This window comes from Oncorhynchus nerka, linkage group LG20 (assembly GCF_034236695.1).
Source record: "Oncorhynchus nerka isolate Pitt River linkage group LG20, Oner_Uvic_2.0, whole genome shotgun sequence".
Classification (NCBI taxonomy): Eukaryota; Metazoa; Chordata; class Actinopteri; order Salmoniformes; family Salmonidae; genus Oncorhynchus; species Oncorhynchus nerka.
In genome coordinates, this window is record NC_088415.1 from 36,971,852 (window position 1) to 36,995,948 (window position 24,097).

The window sequence follows — 24,097 nt, forward strand, 5'->3', positions numbered from 1 at the left end:
GTCAGGATACTGTAGTAATCCCCTTTAATGGTCAGTTCTGTTTGTTTGGAGTGAGGATATTCAGATGATGGTAGACAGAGGTATGAATCACTCGTTAGGCTACACAGCGAGCTGTATCACTTCCTGAAGGTCCACTCACCAACGCACCAGTCTGAGGAAAAGGTACTAACAATTTACAAAATTTGTCTAAACAAAAATGATTCACCCATACTGAAATTGGGAAGAACATTGTTGTTTATCATTTCAGTCAGAAACAGCTAGGTCATAGCAGACTGGACACAATCAAAAGGGAGGGGGATTTGGCCATTAGGATTCAGGATGAAGACAGGTGACCACACATCCCCTGGCTTCAGAGAGGAACCATCTGTGTCCTTGTCTCCTTAGAACCAGTAATAGATGTGTGGCTGACACCTCCTCTACTCCCTGTGGTGGTTTCATGATTAGCTCGAGCAGTTTTCTACCAGGGCGTTCCACTGCGTCTCAATCATTAGAAAAGGAACAGATGAGGTCGGATTGGTCCAAAGTGTGTGCTTTAAGAACACCTGCTGAAAGAAGAGCTGTCTCTCATTGGGTAGACACGGTGCACTCCTCTTACAACTGTTCCACCAGTGTCCAGGTGGTCCTTCAGCTCCATAACGTAGCCAGTACACCATTATGCTTATCTTCCTCATAGTGGTATTGTTTGAGTGACCGGTGCAATACGGTGGTAACAGGTGAGCAAAGGGATCTGCCTGTGAGGGCAAAAATAGGTTAAAGAAATCATATTCCCATTTGATATTCCCGCATTTGGCATCCGTCTCCATGAAACGACCTGAGAGGCAGAGAGAAAGTACAATAGATCTTGTGTGGGATAATACAACTTTTCCTAACCCACAAAAGAGCATTCAAACATAGCCAACTACACATTTTTCATCATTGATTCTAAAGCAGCCAGATGGCATGGACTCCAACCAGCACACTTCCTTCCGCACCACACAAGCGTGTCGTGTCGGCTTCAAAGTTGTCAACACAGTTGTCTCAATAACAAGTGCCAGTAAGTCAGCTGTGAAACAATGCTCTCTCACTCTCTCTGTCTCTCAGAGGGCTGGTGATGCAGTAGCAGTAACACATGAACAAAAACACGCACTGTGGTCTGAGGGCAATTCGTACTATTCTGTACGTATCACACAATGATATGTTACATTACATAAGGTTACATTATGAATGGAATAGCGGTCATAACAATTATCATACGATTTAGAGGACGTATAGTATTATATGTCTCACCCGGTCGTACAATAGCATTGGATGGAGGAACTTATTTAACATCTTAGAGGACGTACAGTATTGCACGTCTTTATCTGAGACCAGGTTGCTTGTTGCGCTGTAACAACAAAGGATAATTACTGGGAGGATTTACTTCGGCGGTTTAGGAGAACTAAAATGACAAAGGTTAGGAGAATTTACGTAACAGGTTAGGTGAATTGGGTTAAGAATATTACCTTTGTTTCTGTCTAAAGTAACTAGACCATTTGTAGATATCATACGTCTTGGAGATGCTCAGAAATACGTCAAGTATATTTCGTATGGCTCTGAGGCCAGGCTGAAACACACGGCATTCCAAAGGGACAAAGGCAGGAAGAAAGGTCTTGTTTGCCTGCCTCACGTGATAACTTACAGACCACAATGCTTTGGCTGAGAAGACATGGCACACTCCCATTTTATGTGTTGATCTACCCCATTATCACATGATAAAGTTATTCAATCAAGGGGCATCTGTGCAGAAGGGGTATGCTTTGGACTCGGTGTGCTTCCTGTTGGAGAGGGATAGTCATATTCAACAAACTGTGATGCCAAGTTCTTAAACAGGTGACAAAAACTATCTGGCAACAATGGTGTTATAGATTTACTGCGTCTGTTTGCAACATCTCGTCTGTCTTTTCTATGTGCGTGTGTCTGTCTATACAACATGCGTCTGTTAATGTTAAATCCACTAACTCTTTCCATAATGTTGTTGTCACTTGAGAGTGGATACGGGAACCTGTCTTTCCTGAGAAAAAATATATAGTTTCATAAAAAAGAGTGATTGAATGTTTTTAGTTTGGAACAGGCTGTTTGAATTATGGCGTTCTGAAAGCCAGCAGGGAGGTATGACCAGCTGTCACCATTTCAGCATTAAGTATTGTCCAACAGGCCTAGCAAAACATTTTCCACAAACATGTCCCTCTCCCTCTTTATCAGAACAGACTTGAACCATAATAGACCTGCCGACTCTCTCCCTCTTTATGACTTGAACCATAATAGACCTGCCGACTCTCTCCCTCTTTATGACTTGAACCATAATAAACCTGCCGACTCTCTCCCTCTTTATGACTTGAACCATAATAGACCTGCCGACTCTCTCCCTCTTTATGACTTGAACCATAATAGACCTACCGACTCTTTCCCTCTTCATGACTTGAACCATAATAGACCTGCCGACTCTCTCCCTCTTTATGACTTGAACCATAATAGACCTGCCGACTCTTTCCCTCTTTATGACTTGAACCATAATAGACCTGCCGACTCTCTCCCTCTTTATGACTTGAACCATAATAGACCTGCCGACTTTCTCCCTCTTTATTAAAACAGAGGCTTCAACCCCTCTGCTGTTTCCTTGTGAAACAATGCACCAGGTTGTTTGATAGGTAACTCTACTTTCAGACAGAACATGGGACGTGTAAAGTTCCCTGTCCTCTATACCCCTGCATCCCACAAACTGATATTACAACGTCAATCATTCATGCCCCCCTGTCGTGGCTTTATGGGAATCGAAAGACACTCACACTAAAGGCTATCAGTTTCTAAACTTTTCAGATCCTCCAGTGACTCCAGCATTAGTCTCAGGCACACTCAGACAAGATGATTGAACTGAATTCACCAGCCACTCTATTTAAGCTCATACAGACAGCTAGCTAGCCTTTACCCTCACAGTGTTAGTTACCCTAATGCACTGATTGCAGAAAAAGCATTCAATATGTCTTCTATATAAGGCTGTGTGGCTCAGTGTGACACCTTGGTGGTCTGGAGAGCATGAACATCAACATTGGCTTATAAGGAGGAGCCAGTTGCTGTGATTAGAGGTGGTACATGTAACCTTGTGTTAATGGGAAGTATCATGACTCACCATCCTAAATATTGTTTTTCACTTAGAGTGCTGGGGACATTGTGACGCGTGTGGACTATGATGATTGAGTACATTCTTAGAAGAAAAAAACATGCGTTCTTCATCCTGGAACATTCTTTTAGCCACGCAGTCGTCCATCAGCTAGGGGTAAACACAGTCTGTACAGGATGTAGACAACAATGCTGCAGAAAACGCTTAGATGTGTGATAGGATAGAGGTTCGAGCAATCAGAAGACTTTCGTCAAAGACATTAGGGGTCGTGTTCTGTTCGGGGAACTAGGGCTACAAGTGACAACTGTCATGATTTGTCATGATTTTTTTTATTGTATCAATGTAAAAATGGCAGCAATTGTATCTGCAACCACTGTTCATCATGCACAGAAAACATTAACAGACTGCTCCCAAACCTACTGGGTATACATACATTTAGCAGTGTAAATCTGTGGATGAAATCACACACTCAGCTGAATGTAGACACATTGACTTCGGAAGGTAATTCAGACCCCTTGACTTTTTCCACATGTTGTTATGTTACAGCTTTATTCTAAAATGGATTACATATTATTTAAAAAATCCTCAGCAATCTACACACAATAGCCCATAATGACAAAGTATGACAAAGACATTTTTGCAAATGTATTAAAAATAAAAAACAGAAATACCTTGTTTACATACACTAACGTTCAAAAGTTTGGGGTCACTTAGAAATGTCCTTGTTTTTGAAAGATAAGCACATTTTCTGTCCATTAAAATAACATCAAATTGATCAGAAATACAGTGTAGACATTGTTAATGTTGTGAATGACTATACTATATGACTATTAATGGAATAACTACAGAGGCCCATTATCAGCAACCATCACTCCTGTGTTCCAATGGCTTGTTGCATTAGATAATCCAAGTTTATCATTTGAAAAGGATAACTGATCATTAGAAAACCATTTTGCAATTATGTTAGCATAGCTGAAAACTGTTGTTCTGATTTAAAGAAGAACTGGCCTTCTTTATTTTAAACTAGTATCTAGAGCATCAGCATATGTGGGTTCGATTACAGGCTCAAAATGGCCAGAAACAAATAACTTTCTTCCGAAACTCGTCAGTCTATTCTTGTTCTGAGAAATGAAGGCTAATCCATGCGAGAAATTGCCAAGAAACTGAAGATCTTGTACAAGGCTGTGTACTACTCCCTTTACAGAACAGCGCAAACTGGCTCTAACCAGAATGGAAAGAGGAATGGGAGGCCCCGGTGCACAACTGAGCAAGAGGAGAAGTACATTAGAGTGTCTAGTTTGAGAAAAAGTCCTCTCAAAAGTCCTCAACTGGCAGCTTCATGAAATAGTACCTGCAAAACAACAGTCACAACATCAACAGTGAAGAAGCCATGATGTGACATCGAAAGTATTGTCTGTAGAGCTCCGGGACAGGATTGTGTCGAGGCACAGATCTGGGGAAAGGTACCAAATAATGTCTGCAGCATTGAAGGTCCCCAAGATCATCATTTTTAAATGGAAGAAGTTGTGGACCACCAAGACTCTTACTAGAGCTGGACGCTCGGCCAAACTAAGCAGTCGGGGGAGAAGGGTCTTGGTCAGGGAGGTGACCAAGAACCCGATGGTCACTCTGACAGAGCTCCAGAATTCCTCTGTGGAGATGGGAGAATCTTCCAGAAGGACAATCATCTCTGCAGCACTCCACCAAGCAGGCCTTTATGGTAGAGTGACCTGATGGAAGCCACAACTCCGTAAAAGGCACATGACAGCCCACTTGGTGTTTTCCAAAAGGCACTTAACAACTCTCAGACCATGAGAAACAATATTCTCTGGTCTGATGAAACCAATATTGAACTCTTTGGCCTGAATGCCAAGCGTCACGTCTGAAGGAAACCTGGCACCATCCCTACGGTGAAGCATGTGGGTGGCAGCATCATGCTGTGGGGATATTGTTCAGAGGTAGGGACTGGGAGAACAGTCAGGATCGAGGCAAAGATGAACAGAGCAAAGCACAGAGAGATTCTTGATGAAAACCTGCTCCAGAGCGCTCAGGACCTCAGACTGGGGCAAAGGTTCACCTTCCAACAGGACAACGACCCTAAGCACACAGCCAAGACAATGCAGGAGTGGCTTCGGGACAAGTCTCTGAATGTCCTTGAGTGGCACAGTCATAGCCCGGACTTGAACCCGATCCAACATCTCTGGAGAGACCTGAGAATAGCTGTGCAGCAACGCTCCCCATCCAACCTGACAGAGCTTGAGAGGATCTGCAGAGAAGAATGGGAGAAACTCCTCAAATACAGGTGTGCCAAGCTTGTAGCATCATACCCAAGAAGACTCGAGGATGTAATCGCTGCCAAACTCCCCAAGTATAGATGTTAACAGGTTTGAAGATAAGACCCAGGTGCATACAGTGTCAAAGTAACAAAAGTTTATTAAATTGAACACGGACAGACAAAGGTACAGGATGGCAGGCTGGCTCAGGGTCAGGTCAGGCAGAGGTCGTTAATCCAGATTAGTGGGGCAAAGGTATAGACAAACAGAGAACACAGGTAAAAATACACAGGGGATAATGGGGAAGATGGGCGACACCTGGAAGGGGGGGAGACAATCACAAAGATATGTGTAACAGATCAGGGTGTGACAGGACTGACAGGACTGTTTCGGTTTCGTTTATTCACTTTGTCATTTTTGTTTTAGTGTTCTGTTTAATAAAAAGTCATGAACATTTACCACGCTGCACTATGGTCCGATTCCTCCTCTTCAGTAGACGACATCCGTTCACAGCTTTTTCCAATACTTTCCAAAGGCACTATAAATAGATCTGCAAAGGCCTGCCAAAGTAGATGCATCTACCGTAGGTGATGCACAAACACTTCTTCTGAATGACAGATTTAACCCCAGAGCTGATTGAACAGCTTGATAAACATGGCTACATGAACAGGAAGGAAGCACTGAGAGCCCACATGAAAAATACTACAGTTTACTATAGAATACTACAGTACTTAATATTGAATTCTGTTGAAAACTATAGTACACTGTAGAATACTATACTACAAACTGTAGTATCCCGCGATAGTATTCCTCATGTGTAGTATTTACGATATCATTTTGTAGTATACTGTAGTAAATACTACAGTATTTTACGCAAAACAGCACTATAGTAAATACTACAGTAATTTCTGCAAAAACACTAGAATACTATACTACACACTGTAGTATCCCTCAATCCTATGTATTATTTACTATATAATGTTATGGTATATTGTAGAATACTATATTAACTTCTAGTGTTATCCGCAACAACAAAAAAACACTGTAGTAAAAACTACAGTAATGTCTGCAACAACACTACAGTCCACAAAAAATGTTTTTTTAAACTATAGTAATACTATAGTATTTAATTTGCACACACCCTGCCAATTTCCCTCCTCCATAGCTAAATTTGTGTCATCCATAAATGAGAAACATTCATGCCAAGTATAGACCATATAGACCATACTTTTTTTATAGACCATATTTTGTCTATCCATTCAGAACCAAGTCCTTCCTACCTATAGTATATATCCTTCCTACCACAAGTTATGGAAAATTGTCTCGTTTGGTATTTCTCCAGTAGGTTTTCTCAAGGAGGAGGCCCTCATCTCTATGTCAGAGATAATGAAACAGAAAACACTATAGTAAATCAATGGGGATACCTAGTCAGTTGTCAAACTGAATGAATTCAACTGAAATGTGTCTTTTGCATTTAACCCGACCCCTCTAAATCAGTGAGGTGCAGGGGGCTGCCTTAATCAACATCCACAGCACCCAGTGGGTTAACTGCTTTTCTCAGGGGTAGAACAACATATGTTTACCTTGTCAGCTCTGGGAGTTGTTTCTTAACTGACTTGCCTAGTTAAATTGAAAAAAGTAGTTATTTTGCAGACAGTCCACAAAAACACTACAGTGAATATTACAGTAAAGTCTGCAAAAACACGACAGTGAATACTATAGTTTTTATACCAGCCTAGAGGTTAGAGCGTTGGGCCAGTAACCGAAAGGTTGCTGGATCCAATCCCTGGGCTGACAAGGTAACAATATGTCGTTCTGCCCCTGAGCAAGGCACTGTTCCCCGGGTGCCGAAGACGTGGATGTCGATTATGGCAGCCCCCCCACACCTCTCTGATTCAGAGGGATTGGGTTAAATACAGAATACACGTTTCAGTTTTTTTTTATTTTACCTTAATTTAACGGAAGAGTTGGGTTAAATGCGGAAGACACATTTCAGTTGAATGCGTTCAGTTGTACAACTGACTAGAAATCCCCCTTTCCCTACTATAATATTTTTTTGTGTCAAATCTCTGTTAGAGACCAGTATGGATGGATGGTGCAAGATGGTGCAATATGTGTAACGTTCCCAAAAATGTGTGAGTGTTAAAATATTTGCCCTTTTCAGCACTACAAGTCTCTAATGTGTCTCCTTATATGAGCATGAGGTCAATAGTTTTAATACAAAGATGTGTGTTGTTTTTCCTGTGGATCTGAGGTGGGAGATCTTGCGAGGGCATGTTGCTTAGATATTGTTCTGGCCCAATCAATCTTATCCACAAGGTTCACTGTCAGAGTAAGGAATGTAAAAGGCAGGTACTGAGGTGACGAGAGTCCAACTCCTCACAACACTGTTTGCTTTACTGGTGCCATTAACCATTTGTTAGAAGGTGACATGGCAATTACCCTAAAAAGGAAAGAGAGATGTAGAGGGCTGTTGAGGGTTTAATGGAAACCCTGTTCCCATGCCTGTTAGGCTTTAAAAACGCCAATGGTTTGTCAGATTAGAAGAATAACAAACATATATTCTGTGAAAATGTGACTAAAACATACGTTTCCATGTATTCTGTCAATAGTAATGTTTACATATATATATATATATACAGTTGAAGTCGGAAGTTTACATACACTTATATTGGAGTCATTAAATTTTGTTTTTCAACCACTCTACAAATTTCTTGTTCACAAACTATAGTTTTGGCAAGTCGGTTAGGACATCTACTTTGTGCATGACACAAGTAATTTTTCCAACAATTGTTTACAGACAGATTATTTCACTTATAATTCACTGCATCACAATTCCAGTTGGTCAGAAGTTTACAAACACTAAGTTGACTGTGCCTTTAAACAGCTTGGAACATTCCAGAAAATGATGTCATGGCTTTAGAAGCTTCTGATAGGCTAATGGACATCATTTGAGTCAATTGGAGGTGTACCTGTGGATGTATTTCAAGGCCTATCTTCAAACTCAGTGCCTCTTTGACATCATGGGAAAATCAAAAGAAATCAGCCAAGACCTCAGAAATTTTTTTGTAGACCTCCACAAGTCTGGTTCATCCTTGGGAGCAATTTCCAAACGCCTGAAGGCACCACGTTCATCTGTACAAACAATAGTATGAAAGTATCAACACCATGGGACCACGCAGCCGTCATACTGCTCAGATTGGAGACGCGTTCTGTCTCCTAGAGATGAATGTTCTTTGGTGCGAAAAGTGCAAATCAATCCCAGGACAACATCAAAGGACCTTGTGAAGATGCTGGAGGAAACAGGTACAAAAGTATCTATATCCACAGTAAAATGAGTCCTATATCGACATAACCTGAATGTCCACTCAGCAAGGAAGAAGCCACTGCTCCAAAACCGCCATAAAAAAGAGAGATTACCATTTGCAACTGCACATGGGGACAAAGATTGTACTTTTTGGAGAAATGTCCTCTGGTCTGATGAAACAACAATAAAACTGTTTGGTCATAATGACCATCGTTAAGTTTGGAGGAAAAAGGGGGAGGCTTGCAAGCCAAAGAAAACCATCTCAACCGTGAAGCACGGGGGTGGCAGCATCATTTTGTGGGGGTGCTTTGCTGCAGGAGGGACTGGTGCGCTTCACAAAATAGATGGCATCATGAGGTAGGAAAATTAGGTGGATATATTCAAGCAACAGCTCAAGACATCAAGTTAATGTTTGGTCGCAAATGTGTCTTCCAAATGGACAATGACTCAAAGCATACTTCCAAAGTTGTGTGAAAAATGGCTTAAGGACAACAAAGTCAAGGTATTGGAGTGGCTATCACAAAGCCCTGACCTCAATCCTATAGAACAATTGTGGGCAGAACTGAAAAAGCGTGTGCGAGCAAAGAAGCCTACAAACCTGACTCAGTTACACCAGCTCTGTCAGGAGGAATGGGCCAAAATTCACCCAACTTATTGTGGGAAACTTGTGGAACGCTGCCCAAAACGTTTGACCCAAGTTAAACAATTTAAAGGAAAAGCTACCAAATACTAATTGAGTATGTAAACTTCTGACCCACTGGGAATGTGATGAAAGAAATAAAAGTTGAAATAAATCATTCTCTCTACTATTATTCTGACATTTCACATTCTTAAAATAAAGTGGGAATCCTAACTGACCTAAAACAGGGAATATTTACTAGGATTAAATGTCAGGAATTGTGAAAACTGAGTTTAAATGTAGTTGGCTACGGTGTATGTAAACCACCGACTTCAACTGTACATACAATATCAGGCAAAAGTTTGTACACACATACTCATTCAAGGCTTTTCCTTTATTTAAAAAAATGATTTTCTACTATAAAATAACACATATGGAATCATGTAGTAACCAAAAAAGTGTTAAACAAATAAAGATATATTTTTTTAGATTTTAGGTTCTTCAAAGTAGCCACTCTATGCCTTGATGACAGCTTTGCACACATTCTCTCAACCAGCTTCAACTGGAATGCTTTTACAACAGTCCTGAAGGAGTTCCCAAACATGCTGAGCACTTGTTGGATGCTTTTCCATTCACTATGCACTCCAACTTATCCCAAATCCACTCAATTGGGTTGTGGTCAGGTGATTGTGGAGGCCAGGTCATCTGATGCAGCACTCCATCACTCTCCTTCTTGGTCTAATAACCCTTACACTGCCTGAAGGTGTGTTGGGTCATTGTCCTGTTGAAAAACAAATTATAGTCCCACTAAGTGCAAACCAGATGGGATGGCGTATCGCTGCAGAATGCTGTGTTAGCCATGCTGGTTAAGTGTTCCTTGAATTCTAAATAAATCACAGACAGTGTCACCAGCAAAGCACCTCCACACTATCACACCTCCTCTTCCATGCTTGACAGTGGGAACCACACACGCAGAGATCATCTGTTCACCTACTCTGCTTCTCACAAAGACACGGCAGTTGGAACCAAAAATCTCTCAGACCAAAGGACAGATTTCCACCGGTCTAAGGTCAATTGCTCGTGTTTCTTGTCCCAAGCAAGTCTCTTCTTCTCATTGGTGTCATTTAGTAGTGGTTTCTTTGCAGCAATTTGATCATGAAGGCCTGATTCACGCAGTCTCCTCTGAACAGTTGATGTTGAGATGTGTCTGTTGCTTGAGAGGCATTTATTTGAGCTGCCATTTCATTGGCTGATAACTCTAATGAACTTATGGAGTATTGTGTGTAGATTGATGAGGAAAAACAATTTAATCAATTTTAGAATAAGGCTTTAATTAACCTAACAAAATGTGGAAGAAGTCAAAGGGTCTGAATACTTTCCAAAGGCACTGTAAATAGATCTGCAAAGGCCTGCCAAAGTAGATGCATCTACCGTAGGTGATGCACAAACACTTCCTCTGAATGACAGATGTAGCCTCAGAGCAGATGGAACAGGTTGATAAAACACACGTCCACTGAATGACAGATTTAACCCCAGAGCTGATTGAACAGCTTGATAAACATGGCTACATGAACAGGAAGGAAGCAATGACAGCCCACATAAAAAATACTACAGTTTACTACAGAATACTACAGTACTTACTCTAGAATTCTGTTGTAAACTGTAGTATATTGTAGAATACTATACTACAAACTGTAGTATCCCTCGATAGTATTCCTCATGTGTAGTATTTACTAAATAATTTTGTAGTATACTGCAGTAAATACTACAGTATTTGTTTCCAAAAAAAGCACTATAGTAAATACTACAGTAATTTCTGCAAAAACACTAGAATACTATTCTACACACTGTAGTATCCCTCGATCATGTGTAGTATTTAGTATATAATTTTATGGTATATTGTAGAATACTATATTCAATTCTAGTGTTATCCACAACAACAACAAAAACACTGTAGTAAATGTCTGCAACAACACTACAGTCCACAAAAACATTTTTTTTTAAACTATAGTAATACTATAGTATTTAATTTGCATACACCCTGCCAATTTCCCTCCTCCATAGCTAAATTTGTGTCATCCATAAATGAGAAACATTCATGCCAAGTATAGACCATATTTTGTCTATCCGTTCAGACCCAAGTCCGTCCTACCTATAGCCACAAATTGTCTCTTTTAGTATTTCTCCAGTAGGTTTTCTCAAGGTGGAGGCCCTCATTTCTATGTCAGAGATAATGAAACAGAAAACACTTTAGGAAATCAATGGGGATACCTAGTCAGTTGTCCAACTGAATGAATTCAACTGAAATGTGTCTTTTGCATTTAACCCGACCCCTCTAAATCAGAGAGGTGCAGGGGGCTGCCTTAATCAACAGCACCCAGTGGGTTAACTGCTTTTCTCAGGGGCAGAACAACAGATGTTTACCTTGTCAGCTCAGGGATTTGATCCAGTAACCTTTCAGTTACTGGCCCAATACTCTAACCACTAGGCTACCAATACTACAGTAACATCTGCAAAAACACTACAGAAAATACTACAGTCCACAAAAACACTGCAGTAAGTGCTATAGTATATACAAAAATGTATTTACTTCAGTATACTACAGGTTGCCTAGTGGTTAGTGTTGGGCCAGTAACCAAAAGGTTGCTGGATCAAATCCCTGAGGTGACAAGGTAAACATATGTTGTTCTGATCCCCAGTAGGTTGTCCTTGTTAATAAGAGTTGTTTCTTAACTGACTTGCCTAGTTAAATTGAAAAAAGTAGTTATTTCGCAGACAGTCCACAAAAACACTACAGTGGATATTACAGTAAAGTCTGCAAAAACACTACAGTGAATACTATAGTTTTATACCAGCATAGTGGTTAGAGCGTTGGGCCAGTAACCGAAAGGTTGCTGGATCGAATCCCTGGGCTGACAAGGTAAAAATATGTCATTCTGCCCCTGAGCAAGGCAGTGTTCAGGGGCACTGTTCCCCAGGAACCAAAGACATGGATGTTGATTATGGCAGCCCCCCCCACCTCTCTGATTCAGAGGGATTGGGTTAAATACAGAATACACATTTCAGTTTTTATTTATTTTACCTTAATTTAACTAGGCAAATCAGTTAAGAACAAATTCTTATTTTCAATGACAGCCTAGGAACAGTGGGTTAACTGCCTGTTCAGGGGCAGAACGACAGATTTGTACCTTGCCAGCTCGGGGATTTGAACTTGCAACCTTTTGCTCTAACCACTAGGCTACCCTGCTGCCCCAGTTGAATGCGTTCAGTTGTACAACTGACTAGAAATCCCCCTTTCCCTACTATAGTATTTTTTTGTGTAAAATCTCTGTTAGAGACCAGTATGGATGGATGGTGCAAGATGGTGCAATATGTGTAACGTCCCCAAAAAATAAAATATTTGCCCTTTTCAGCACTACAAGTCTCTAATGTGTCTCCTTATATGAGCATAAGGTCAATAGTTTTAATACAAAGATCTGTGTTGTTTTTCCTGTGGATCTGAGGTGGGAGATCTTGCGTGGGCATGTTGCTTAGATATTGTTCTGGCCCAATCAATCTTATCCACAAGGTTCACTGTCAGAGTAAGGAATGTATAAGGCAGGTCCTGAGGTGACGAGAGTCCAACTCCTCACAACACTGTTTGCTTTACTGGTGCCATTAACCATTTGTTAGAAGGTGACATGGCAATTACCCTAAAAAGGAAAGAGAGCTGTAGAGGGCTGTTGAGGGTTTAATGAAAACCCTGTTCCCATGCCTGTTAGGCTTTAAAAAATCTAACAATCTAGAGAAATGCCAATGGTTTGTCAGATTAGAGGAATAACAAACACATATTCTGTGAAAATGTGACTAAAACATAAGTTTCCATGTATTCTGTCAATAGTAATGTTTACATACAAACAAACGTTTGGACACACCTACTCGTTCAAGGGTTTTTCTTTATTTTTAAAAACTTTTTTCTACTTTGTAGAATCGTAGTGAAGACATCAAAACTATAAAATAACACAAAGGGAATCAAGTAGAAACACAAAAGTGTTAAACAAATTAAAATAGATTTCAGATTTTAGATTCTTCAAAGTAGCCACCCTTTGCCTTGATGACAGCTTTGCACACATTCCCTCAAATAGCTTCACCTGGAATGCAAAGCACTTCCACTCTATCACACCTCCTCCTCTATGCTTCGCAGTGGGAACCACACACTCGGAGATCATCCGTTCACCTACTCTGCGTCTCACAAAGACACGGCGGTTGGAACCCAAAATATCTCAGACCAAAGGACAGATTTCCTCTGATCTACGGTCCATTGCTCGTGTCTCTTGGCCCAAGCAAGTCTCTTGTTCATGGTGTCCTTTTAGTAGTGGTTTCTTTGCAGCAATTTGACCATGAAGGCCTGATTCACGCAGTCTCCTCTGAACAGTTGATGTTGAGATGTGTCTGTTAGTTTAACTCTGTGAGCATTTATTTGGGCTGCCATTTCTGAGGCTGGTAACTCTAATGAACTTATCCTCTGCAGCAGATGTAACTCTGGGCCTTCCTTTCCTGTGGCGGTCCTCATGAGAGCCAGTTTCATCATTGCACTTGATGGGTTTTGCGACTGCACTTGAAGAAACTTTCAAAGTCCTTGACATTTTCCTTAACGACTGACCTTCACGTCTCAAAGTAATGAATACTGTCATTTCTCTTTGCTTATTTGAGCAGCTCTTGCCATAATATGGACATGGTCTTTTACCAAATAGGGCTATCTTCTGTATACCACCCCTACCTAGTCACAACACATCTGATTGGTTCAAACGTAGTAAGGCAAAGGATGGCTAATATTTTTTGATTTGCTAACAGTTTTTTGATTACTACATGATTCCATATGAGTTATTTCATATTATTCTACAATGTAGGAAATAGTAAAAATACAGAAATAGTACAAATAAATGAGTAGGCGTGTCTAAACTTTTGACTGGTACTTTATGTGAAATGTCTCAATGTTATACATTTTGTCGTGATGCCTAGTGTGACTGTGTTTTTGGCCATGTTAAAGGTCAAATCAAATCAGGGGTGCTTATATATATCCTGTTTCACACAGTGTGCAACCTGTACAAGGTTGTGGTGTGAAATGTTTTTTTTGCACTCCCACACAGCCATTATTAATGGCAGAACTGGAGCAATTAGGGTTTAGTGGGAAGATAAGCAGATTTGACAACTAGTTGGCTCTGGGATTTGAACTAGCAATCCTTCAGTTATTGGGCCAATGTTCTAACCGCTAGGCTACGTGTCAGCCACAGCAGTACCAGAGGGGGTTTGTCCTGTGTGTGTGTGTGTGTGTGTGTGTGTGTGTGTGTGTGTGTGTGCGTGTGTGCGTGCGTGCGAAAGAAAAATAATTCCCCTCTAGCTAGCTCCCCAGTGGTCACTGATTCACTGCTCTGCTCAGTTCCCTCCCTGTATCCCCACTACCCCCAGATCCATCCACTACTCTAGAGCCACATTCCTTCACTGCAGGGCCTCACGGCCAGCCCGGTCCCACAGCACGCCGGTCCCACAGCACGCCTGGCCAAATAAGAAAACAGTAAGGGGTCACAGTGTGCTCATTATTCTGAGAGACAAATAGGCCATGCAAATAAAATATGACACCCTAAACAGAGTTTGAGGTTCTGAATGCAACGGAGGACAACAGTGGTAGATGGGGCAAACACTTGGTTCAGTGTCTTTTGTCTATCAATTCAAACCTTCTACAATCATTCCTGCATATACTGTATGTTTTCACTAATAAAAGGCTTTTGACATCTGTAGTCAAAGAGAGATCAGACTTTTTTTAAACCACAATTAGACCCATCTCAATCGGCAGATAAAGGTTTTATCTTAATTTGTGACCGTATCCCAATCAGAAGCCATGTACTGTATTACAGTCAGGGGTATGCCGACATGGCCATACTCGTATTTGTAATTGTAGCCGTAAATTGGCAGTTGATGGTCGGATAGGATCGGATGATACTCGTGAACAGATAAAAATGAAATGTTTTAATATACCTGCAATGCATTCGGAAAGTATTCAGACCTCTTCACTTTTTACACATTTTGTTACGTTACAGCCTTATTCTAAAATATATATTTTAAAATTCTCCTCATCAGTCTACACACAGTACCCCATAATGACAAAGCAATAAAAAACTGAAATATCACATTTACATAAGTATTCAGACCCTTTACTCAGCACTTTGTTGAAACACCTTTGGCAGCGATTACAGCCTCGAGTCTTCTTGGGTGTGACGCTACAAGCTTTGCACACCTGTATTTGGGGAGTTTCTCCCATTCTTCTCTGTAGATCCTCTCAAGCTCTGTCAGGTTGGATGGGAAGCGCCGATCCACAGCTATTTTCAGGTCTCTCTAAAGACGTTAGATTGCGTTCAAATCTAGGCTTTGGATGCGCTACAAAAAGCAAATTCAGAGACTTGTCCCGAAGCCACTCCTGCGTTGTCTTGGATGTGTGCTTAGGGTCGTTGTCCTGTTGGAAGGTGAACCTTTGCCTTAGTCTGAGGTCCTGAGCGCTCTGGAGCAGGTTTTCATCAAGGATCTATCTCTACTTTAATCCGTTCATCTTTTCCTCTATCCTGACTAAACTCCCAGTCCTTGCTGCTGAAAAACATCCCCACAGAATAATGCTGCCCCCACCATGCTTCACCGTAGGGATGGTGCCAGGTATCCTCCAAAGTGTTGAATCTTGGTTTCATCAGACCAGAGAATCTTGTTTCTCATGGTCTGGGAGTCCTTTAGGTGCCTTTTGGCAAACTCCAAGCGGGCTGTCATGTACCTTTTACTGAGGAATGGCTTCCGTCTGGCCACTCTACCATAAAGTCCTGATTGGTGGAGTGCTGCAGAGATTGTTGTCTTTCTGGAAGTTTCTCCCATCTCCAAAGAGGAACTTTGGAGCTCTGTCAGAGTGACCATTGGGTTCATGGTTACCTCCCTGACCAAGGCCCTTCTCCTCCAATTACTCAATCTGGCCAGGCGGCCAGCTCTAGGAAGAGTCTTGGTGGTTCCACACTTCTTACATTTAAGAATGATGGAGGCCACTGTGTTCTTGGGGACCTTCAACGCTGCAGAAATGTTTTGGTACCCTTCCCCAGATCTGTGCCTCGACACAGTCCTGTCTCGGAGCTCTACAGACAATTACTTCAACCTCAGGGCTTGTTTTTTTCTCTGACATGCCCTTTCAACTGTGGGACCTTATATAGACAGGTGTGTGCTTTTCCAAATCATGTCCAATCAAATTAATTTACCACAGTTGGACACCAATCAAGTTGTAGAAACATCTCAAGGATGATCAATGGAAACAGGATACCCCTGAGCTCAATTTCAAGTCTCATAGCATAGGGATACTTATGTAAAAAATGTATTTCTGTTTTTGTTTTTTAGAAATGTAAAAAATAATTCTCACTGCAAAATAAATGCTGATTAGGAGCAGCGCGTGGAGAGGGGTTTGTGTCTGTGTATTTGTGTGTCTGTGTGTCCTCAGGGACGTTTGCTGTCACTCAGTCAGTGTGCCGTACATACCTACACGTACGCTACGGTCACAAGACGCAGGCCTCCTAATTGTCCCTAGAATTTCTAAGCAAACAGCTGGAGGCAGGGCTTTCTCCTATAGAGCTCAATTTTTATGGAACGGTCTGCCTACCCATGTCAGAGACGCAAACTCGGTCTCAACCTTTAAGTCTTTACTGAAGACTCATCTCTTCAGTGGGTCATATGATTGAGTGTAGTCTGGCCCAGGAGTGGGAAGGTGAACGGAAAGGCTCTGGAGCAACGAACCGCCCTTGCTGTCTCTGCCTGGCCGGTTCCCCTCTTTCCACTGGGATTCTCTGCCTCTAACCCTATTACAGGGGCTGAGTCACTGGCTTACTGGGGCTCTCTCATGCCGTCCCTGGAAGGGGTGCGTCACCTGAGTGGGTTGATTCACTGTTGTGGTCATCCTGTCTGGGTTGGCGCCCCCAGCAGGTTGTGCCGTGGCGGAGGTCTTTGTGGGCTATACTCAGCCTTGTCTCAGGATGGTAAGTTGGTGGTTGAAGATATCCCTCTAGTGGTGTGGGGGCTGTGCTTTGGCAAAGTGGGTGGGGTTATATCCTTCCTGTTTGGCCCTGTCCGGGGGTGTCCTCGGATGGGGCCACAGTGTCTCCTGACCCCTCCTGTCTCAGCCTCCAGTATTTATGCTGCAGTAGTTTATGTGTCGGGGGGCTAGGGTCAGTTTGTTATATCTGGAGTACTTCTCCTGTCCTATTCTGTGTCCTGTGTGAATCTAAGTGTGCGTTCTCTAATTCTCTCCTTCTCTCTTTCTTTCTCTCTCTCGGAGGACCTGAGCCCTAGGACCATGCCCCAGGACTACCTGACATGATGACTCCTTGCTGTCCCCAGTCCACCTGGCCATGCTGCTGCTCCAGTTTAAACTGTTCTGCCTTATTATTATTCGACCATGCTGGTCATTTATGAACATTTGAACATCTTGGCCATGTTCTGTTATAATCTCCACCCGGCACAGCCAGAAGAGGACTGGCCACCCCACATAGCCTGGTTCCTCTCTAGGTTTCTTCCTAGGTTTTGGCCTTTCTAGGGAGTTTTTCCTAGCCACCGTGCTTCTACACCTGCATTGCTTGCTGTTTGGGGTTTTAGGCTGGGTTTCTGTACAGCACTTTGAGATATCAGCTGATGTACGAAGGGCTATATAAATACATTTGATTTGAGTCAGAAATTGCATTAGCGTTTCATCTTTTTTCCCTATCCTTGCCCCGTTAATGAGATATTATGCACATGATAGCGAATGTCCTCGTCATGTGATTTATCATGGTAGCAGTCAGTAGCAATCCAAATGATCAGGCCGAAAATATGCAAGGAAAAGTGATCGGGTGAAATTTTGAGGCGAGTGGATAGAGAAATACACTTTCTTTGTGTCCATTCAGAGCAGCAGGATCAACGTACAGGCCGCCATTCATTTTACAGACAGGCAAACTTGCCATTTTAATTATTTAGACTACATAAAACCTGGAACATTACTGACTCAAAGACATTACAGTATGGTTTAGAAACTATGTGACTGACTTACACAAGAAAGATGCTGGCTGGCACCCAATTGAATACATTTTTGGATCACGGATATTTACAAAAAGTACTCGGATTATAATCGTATCCAGAAAATTGCCCATATCCATTATGATACTCATTTTGTCTGACTACTCGGCACACTCTTAATCCACACTGAGCTAAAGACTAGACCTGCTGCTTTCAAGGAGAGGGACACTAATCAAGACTCTTATAAGAAATCCCGTTACGACCTCCAGCGAGCCATCGAACAGGCAAAGCGTCAATACAGGACTATGATCGAATCCTACTACGCCGGCTCTGACACTCGCTGGATGTGGCAGGGCTTGCAAACTATGACAGATTACAAAGGGAAACCCAGCCGCAAACTGCCCAGTGACGTGAGCCTACCAGAAAACTAATTGCCTTCTATGCTCGCTTCGCGTCAAGCAACACTGATCCATGCATGAGAGCACCAGCCGTTCCGGATGACCGTGTGACTGTGTGAACCCATAGCGGCCGTCAATGGCCTTTTAAAAAATTACTAAAGTGGCCGAGAACGGCCTTGATTATCTACCAATAATATCTGTGTCAATATTTTAAAATGTACTTGCTAGCAACCTATTGTCGTATTCGCGTGGCTTTTGTCATCAACCAGACGGAAACAGGGTATGCTGTCATTTGACTTTAAAAAAAAGATCGCTCAATTACTCAAAATGACGGCACTCAAGCGGCCACAATTCTTTACTGTGGAAGAGGCTGTATCTATGTTGGCTGGTGGTACAGATTCGGACACATCCTTGCACTTTGAAAGCGAGGATGTCGAGGTGAGTGAAATAAGTTAACAGCAGATACAGTTGAAGTCGGGGGTTTACATACACCCTAGCCAAATACATTTAAACCCAGTTTTTCACAATTCCTGAAATGTAATCCTTGTAAAAAATTCCCTGTCTTAGGTCAGTTAGGAACACCACTTTATTTTAAGAATGTGAAATGTCAGAATAATAGTAGAGAGAATGATTTATTTCAACTTTTATTTCTTTCATCACATTCCCAGTGGGTCAGAAGTTTACATACACTCAATTAGTATTTGGTAGCACTGCCTTTAAATTGGTTAACTTGGGTCAAACGTTTCGGGTAGCCTTCCAAAAGCTTCCCACAATAAGTTGGGTGAATTTTGGCCCATTCCTCTTGACAGAGCTGGTGTAACTGAGTCAGGTTTGTAGGCCTCCTTGCTCACACACGCTTTTTCAGTTCTGCCCACAAATGTTCTATAGGATTGAGGTCAGGGCTTTGGGATGGCCACTCCAAGACCTTGACTTTGTTGTCCATAAGCCATTTGCCACAACTTTGGAAGTATGCTTGGGGTCATTGTCCATTTGGAAGACCCATTTGCGACCAAGCTTTAACTTCCTGACTAATGTCTTGAGCTGTTGCTTGAATATATCCACCTAATTTTCCTACCTCATGATGCCATCTATTTTGTGAAGTGCACCAGTCCCTCCTGCAGCAAAGCACCCCCACAGCATGATGCTGCCACCCCCGTGCTTCACGGTTGGGATGGTATTCTTCAGGTTACAAGCCTCCCCCTTTTTCCTCTAAACATAACGATGGTCATTATGGCCAAACAGTTTTGTTTCATCAGACCAGAGGACATTTCTCCAAAAAGTACAATCTTTGTTCCCATGTGCAGTTGCAAACCATTGTCTGGCTTCTTTATGGCGGTTTTGGAGCAGTGGCTTCTTCCTTGCTGAGTGGCCATTCAGGCTATGTCGATATAGGACTCATTTTACTGTGGATATAGATACTTTTGTACCTGTTTCCTCCAGCATTTTCACAAGGTCCTTTGCTGTTATTCTGGGATTGATTTGAGCTTTTCACACCAAAGTACATTCATCTCTACGAGACAGAACGCGTCTCCTTCCTGAACAGTATGACGGCTGTGTGGTCCCATGGTGTTGATACTTGCATACTATTGTTGGTAGAGATGAACGTGGTACCTTCAGGCATTTGGAAATTGCTCCCAAGGATGAACCAGACTTGTGGAGGTCTACATTTTTTTTTCTGAGGTCTTGGCTGATTTCTTTTGATTTTCCTAAGATGTCAAACAAAGAGGCACTGAGTTTGAAGGGAGGCCTTGAAATACATCCACAGGTACACCTCCAATTGACTCAAATTATGTGAATTAGCCTATCAGAAGCTTCTAAAGCCATGGCCTCATTTTCTGGAATTTTCCAAGCTGTTTAAAGGCACAGTCAACTTAGTGTTTGTAAACTTCTGACCCACTGGAATTGCGATGCATTGAATTATAAGTGAAATAATCTGTCTGTAAACAATTGTTGGAAAAATGACTTGTGTCATGCCCAAAGTAGATGTCCTAACTGACTTGCCAAAACTCTAGTTTGTTAACAAGAAATTTGTGGAGTGGTTGAAAAACGAGTTTTAATGACTCCAACCTAAGTGTATGTAAACTTTCGACTTCAACTGTATATGTACGGTGTTGTGGATGTTTAATGCTGAGAAACCTGGGGAATAGCTCTCAGATGAGCAAATCCTGTCATAATCACTTGGCATCAGCGGTGGTGCAGGATCTCCACTAATTGCGCTCTGTCTCGTGGAAATAGTTTCAGTGTTTAGCTGTATATAGTCAGCTAACTAGTTGGTTGTTGTGGTCTTGTTTCTACTGATGTAATTCATATGAAAACGGCCCAAGCTTAATTGCTATAGCTAGCTAGCCAGTCCGTCATGCAAGAAAAGTTGTGTATATTGGTAAATTTGGGCTGTGCTCGCGACGCGTCTACCTCAGCTGTCACTTTCACTAGCTAGCCATACAGACAAAGAGATAACTAGCTAGCCATACAGACAAAGAGATAACTAGCTAGCCATACAGACAAAGATATAACTAGCTAGCCATACAGACAACGAGATAACTAGCTAGCAAAATGAAAATTAGAGTTGGGCTTAGGTCATGGTTTGTCATGTTTGCTTGGCACATATATTCATAGGCTATACTTTGCCTCATTTAAAAAAAAACTATAAGACAGTTTAGCTGTCATGTTAAGACAGATGCCTGCGCAGTGGAGCTCATATGATACTGAGTTGCAGTGATATTTGTTTACATAGTCTGTCAGGCAAGAAAACGAGAGTTGGAGGCGACATTATGCTCCACTCGCAACGCTGTCACTTGATCGTCTCACTGCCTCCCTACAAAGACAACCAGCTAACTATGCCCATTGAAATAGATTCCAAACCTGTTTGGCTAAATTGCACATCATTTCATTTTTGTAATCTTTTGCTTTCAACATCCTAAAAAAACAAACAATAGTTGATTTCATGTGTTGAATCTGTAAACCATTGTGCTACATACTTTGACTTCATACCTTCTACGAAAAGTAATCTGGCCATGGTTCTGTGTGTGTAACCTATATAGCCTTCATGGTTATAATATGCCTCATCTATGAACATATTCATGAATGTCTTTTTGTGTACTCTATCCTGTCTGATTATCCATCAGTCTGACATACATGTACATCTGCACACAATGAACTGAGAAACAATCTGGTCAGGGAGAGGTTGAAAATGTCAGTGAAGATACTTGCCAGCTGGTCAACGCTTGCTCTGAGCATGCTTCCTGGTAATCTGTCTGGCTCTGCGGCCTTGTGAACGTTAACCTGTTTAACCCTTTAGACCCCAATAGAATTCTAGAATGCTGCTGTAGCTGGGAGAACCTTCCAGAAGGACAACGGTCTCTGCAGCACTCCACCAATCAGGTCTTTATGGTAGAGCTGCCAGACAGAAACCACTCCTCAGTAAAAGGCACATGACAGCCCGCTTGAAGACTCTTAGACCATGAGAAACAAGATTCTCTGGTCTGATGAAACCAATTTCAACTCTTTGGCCTGAATCCCAAATGTCTCGTCTGCAGGAAATCTGGCACCATCCCTACCTTGAAGCATGGTGGTGGCAGCATCATGTGTTTTTCGGCGGCAGTGACTGGGAAACTAGTCAGGATCGAGGCAAAGATGAATGGTGCATAGTACAGAGAGATCCTTGATGAAAAGAGCGCTTAGGACCTCAGACTGGGGGCTACGGTTTACCTTCCAACAGGACAACGATCATAAACACACAGCCAAGTCAACGCAGGAGAGGCTTTGGGACAAGTCTCTGAATGTCCTTGAGTGTCCCAGCCAGAGCCAGGAGTTGAACGCCATCTAACATCTCTGGAGAGACCTGAAAATAGCTGTGCAACAACGCTCCCCATCCAACCTGACAGAGCTTGAGAGGATCTGCAGAGAGGAATGAGAGAAACTCCCCAAATACAGGTGTGCCAAGCATCATACCCAAGAAGCCTCGAGGCTGTAATTGCTGCCAAAGGTGCTTCAACAAAGCACTGAGTAAAGGATCTGAATACTTATGTAAATGTGATATCTGTTTTTAATTTTTTATACATTTGCAAAACCTATTTTTGCTTTGTCATTATGGGGTATTGTGTGTAGATTGATGAGGGAAAAACGATTTAATCAATTTTAGAATAAGGCTGTAACCTAACAAAATGTGAAAAAAGTCAAAGGGTCTGAATACTTTCCGAAGGCACTGTATCTACTTCAATTGCCACGTAACCCTGCCCTTCGATTCAGTACTGGTACCCCGTGTATATAGCCAAGTTATTGTTACTCATTGTATATTTATTCCTTGTGTTATAATTTATTTAAAATATTATTTTCTATTTTTCCCTCTGCATTGTAAAGTTGCTACCTGACAACTTTACGTTTTTTACTTTTTAATTACCGTTTATGTTTTTAGTTTTTCCCTTACTCAACTTTTTTTCATTCAACTTTTTCACTCCGGACGCTTTATCTGGACATGGTTCGTCAAGACCTCCAACAGCCGAAGCTAAGTAGTAACATTAACATGATGCCTTCTAATTGCAGTCGCTGTACTCATCATATACAGGAGAATGATCGCCTTATGGCGAGGATAGCTGTGCTACAAGCCCAGCTTCAGACACAATCGTTAGGCAAGGGTAATAACAGTGTAGGAAAGGATGAATCAGCGTCTGTGCCACCAGTAAGTACCAATAGTAGTATAAATCCCCTCGCACGGTCCCCGCAGCAGGACAACTTTTTCATGGCTTCTGGAGTGAAATGCTGAAGGAATGCTCAACCGGTGTCGCTCATTCAGCCGACAGAAACTTTCAACCGGTTTTCCCCATTACTCAGCTAGTTGGAGTCAGAGGCCGAGCCTTCTCTGGTCTCTACTCCTCCCGTTACGGGGTCTGAGAGGCCGAAGGCTCCCACCATTAGCTCTGACAAATTGAAAACCCTAGTAATTGGCGACTCCATTAGCCGCAGTATTAGACTTAAAACAAATCATCCAGCGACCATACACTGTTTACTAGGGGGCAGGGCTACCGACGTTAAGGCTAATCTGAAGATGGCGCTGGCTAAAGCTAAAACTGGCGAGTGTAGAGATATTATTATCCACGTCGGCACCAACGATGTTAGGATGAAACAGTCTGAGGTCACCAAGCGCAACATAGCTTCAGCGTGTAAATCAGCTAGAAAGATGTCGGCATCGAGTAATTGTCTCTGGCCCCCTACCAGCTCTACAGCAGTCTCACAACTCAATCGCTGGTTGGAAACTGTTTTCTGCCCGTCCCAAAAGATAGAATTTGTAGATAATTGGCCCTGTTGAGGAGTGACGGACTC

The 24,097-nt window shown here is 42.1% G+C and overlaps 1 long non-coding RNA gene across 1 annotated transcript; it reads left to right on the forward strand.

Annotated features, from left to right (window-relative positions):
- Window positions 1-1,416: 1,416 nt before the first annotated feature.
- Window positions 1,417-19,013, forward strand: LOC135562961 (uncharacterized). Its single transcript, XR_010460170.1, has 2 exons — window positions 1,417-1,848; window positions 17,668-19,013. It is a non-coding gene; the product is annotated as an uncharacterized LOC135562961 (long non-coding RNA).
- The last annotated feature ends 5,084 nt before the right edge of the window (window positions 19,014-24,097 follow it).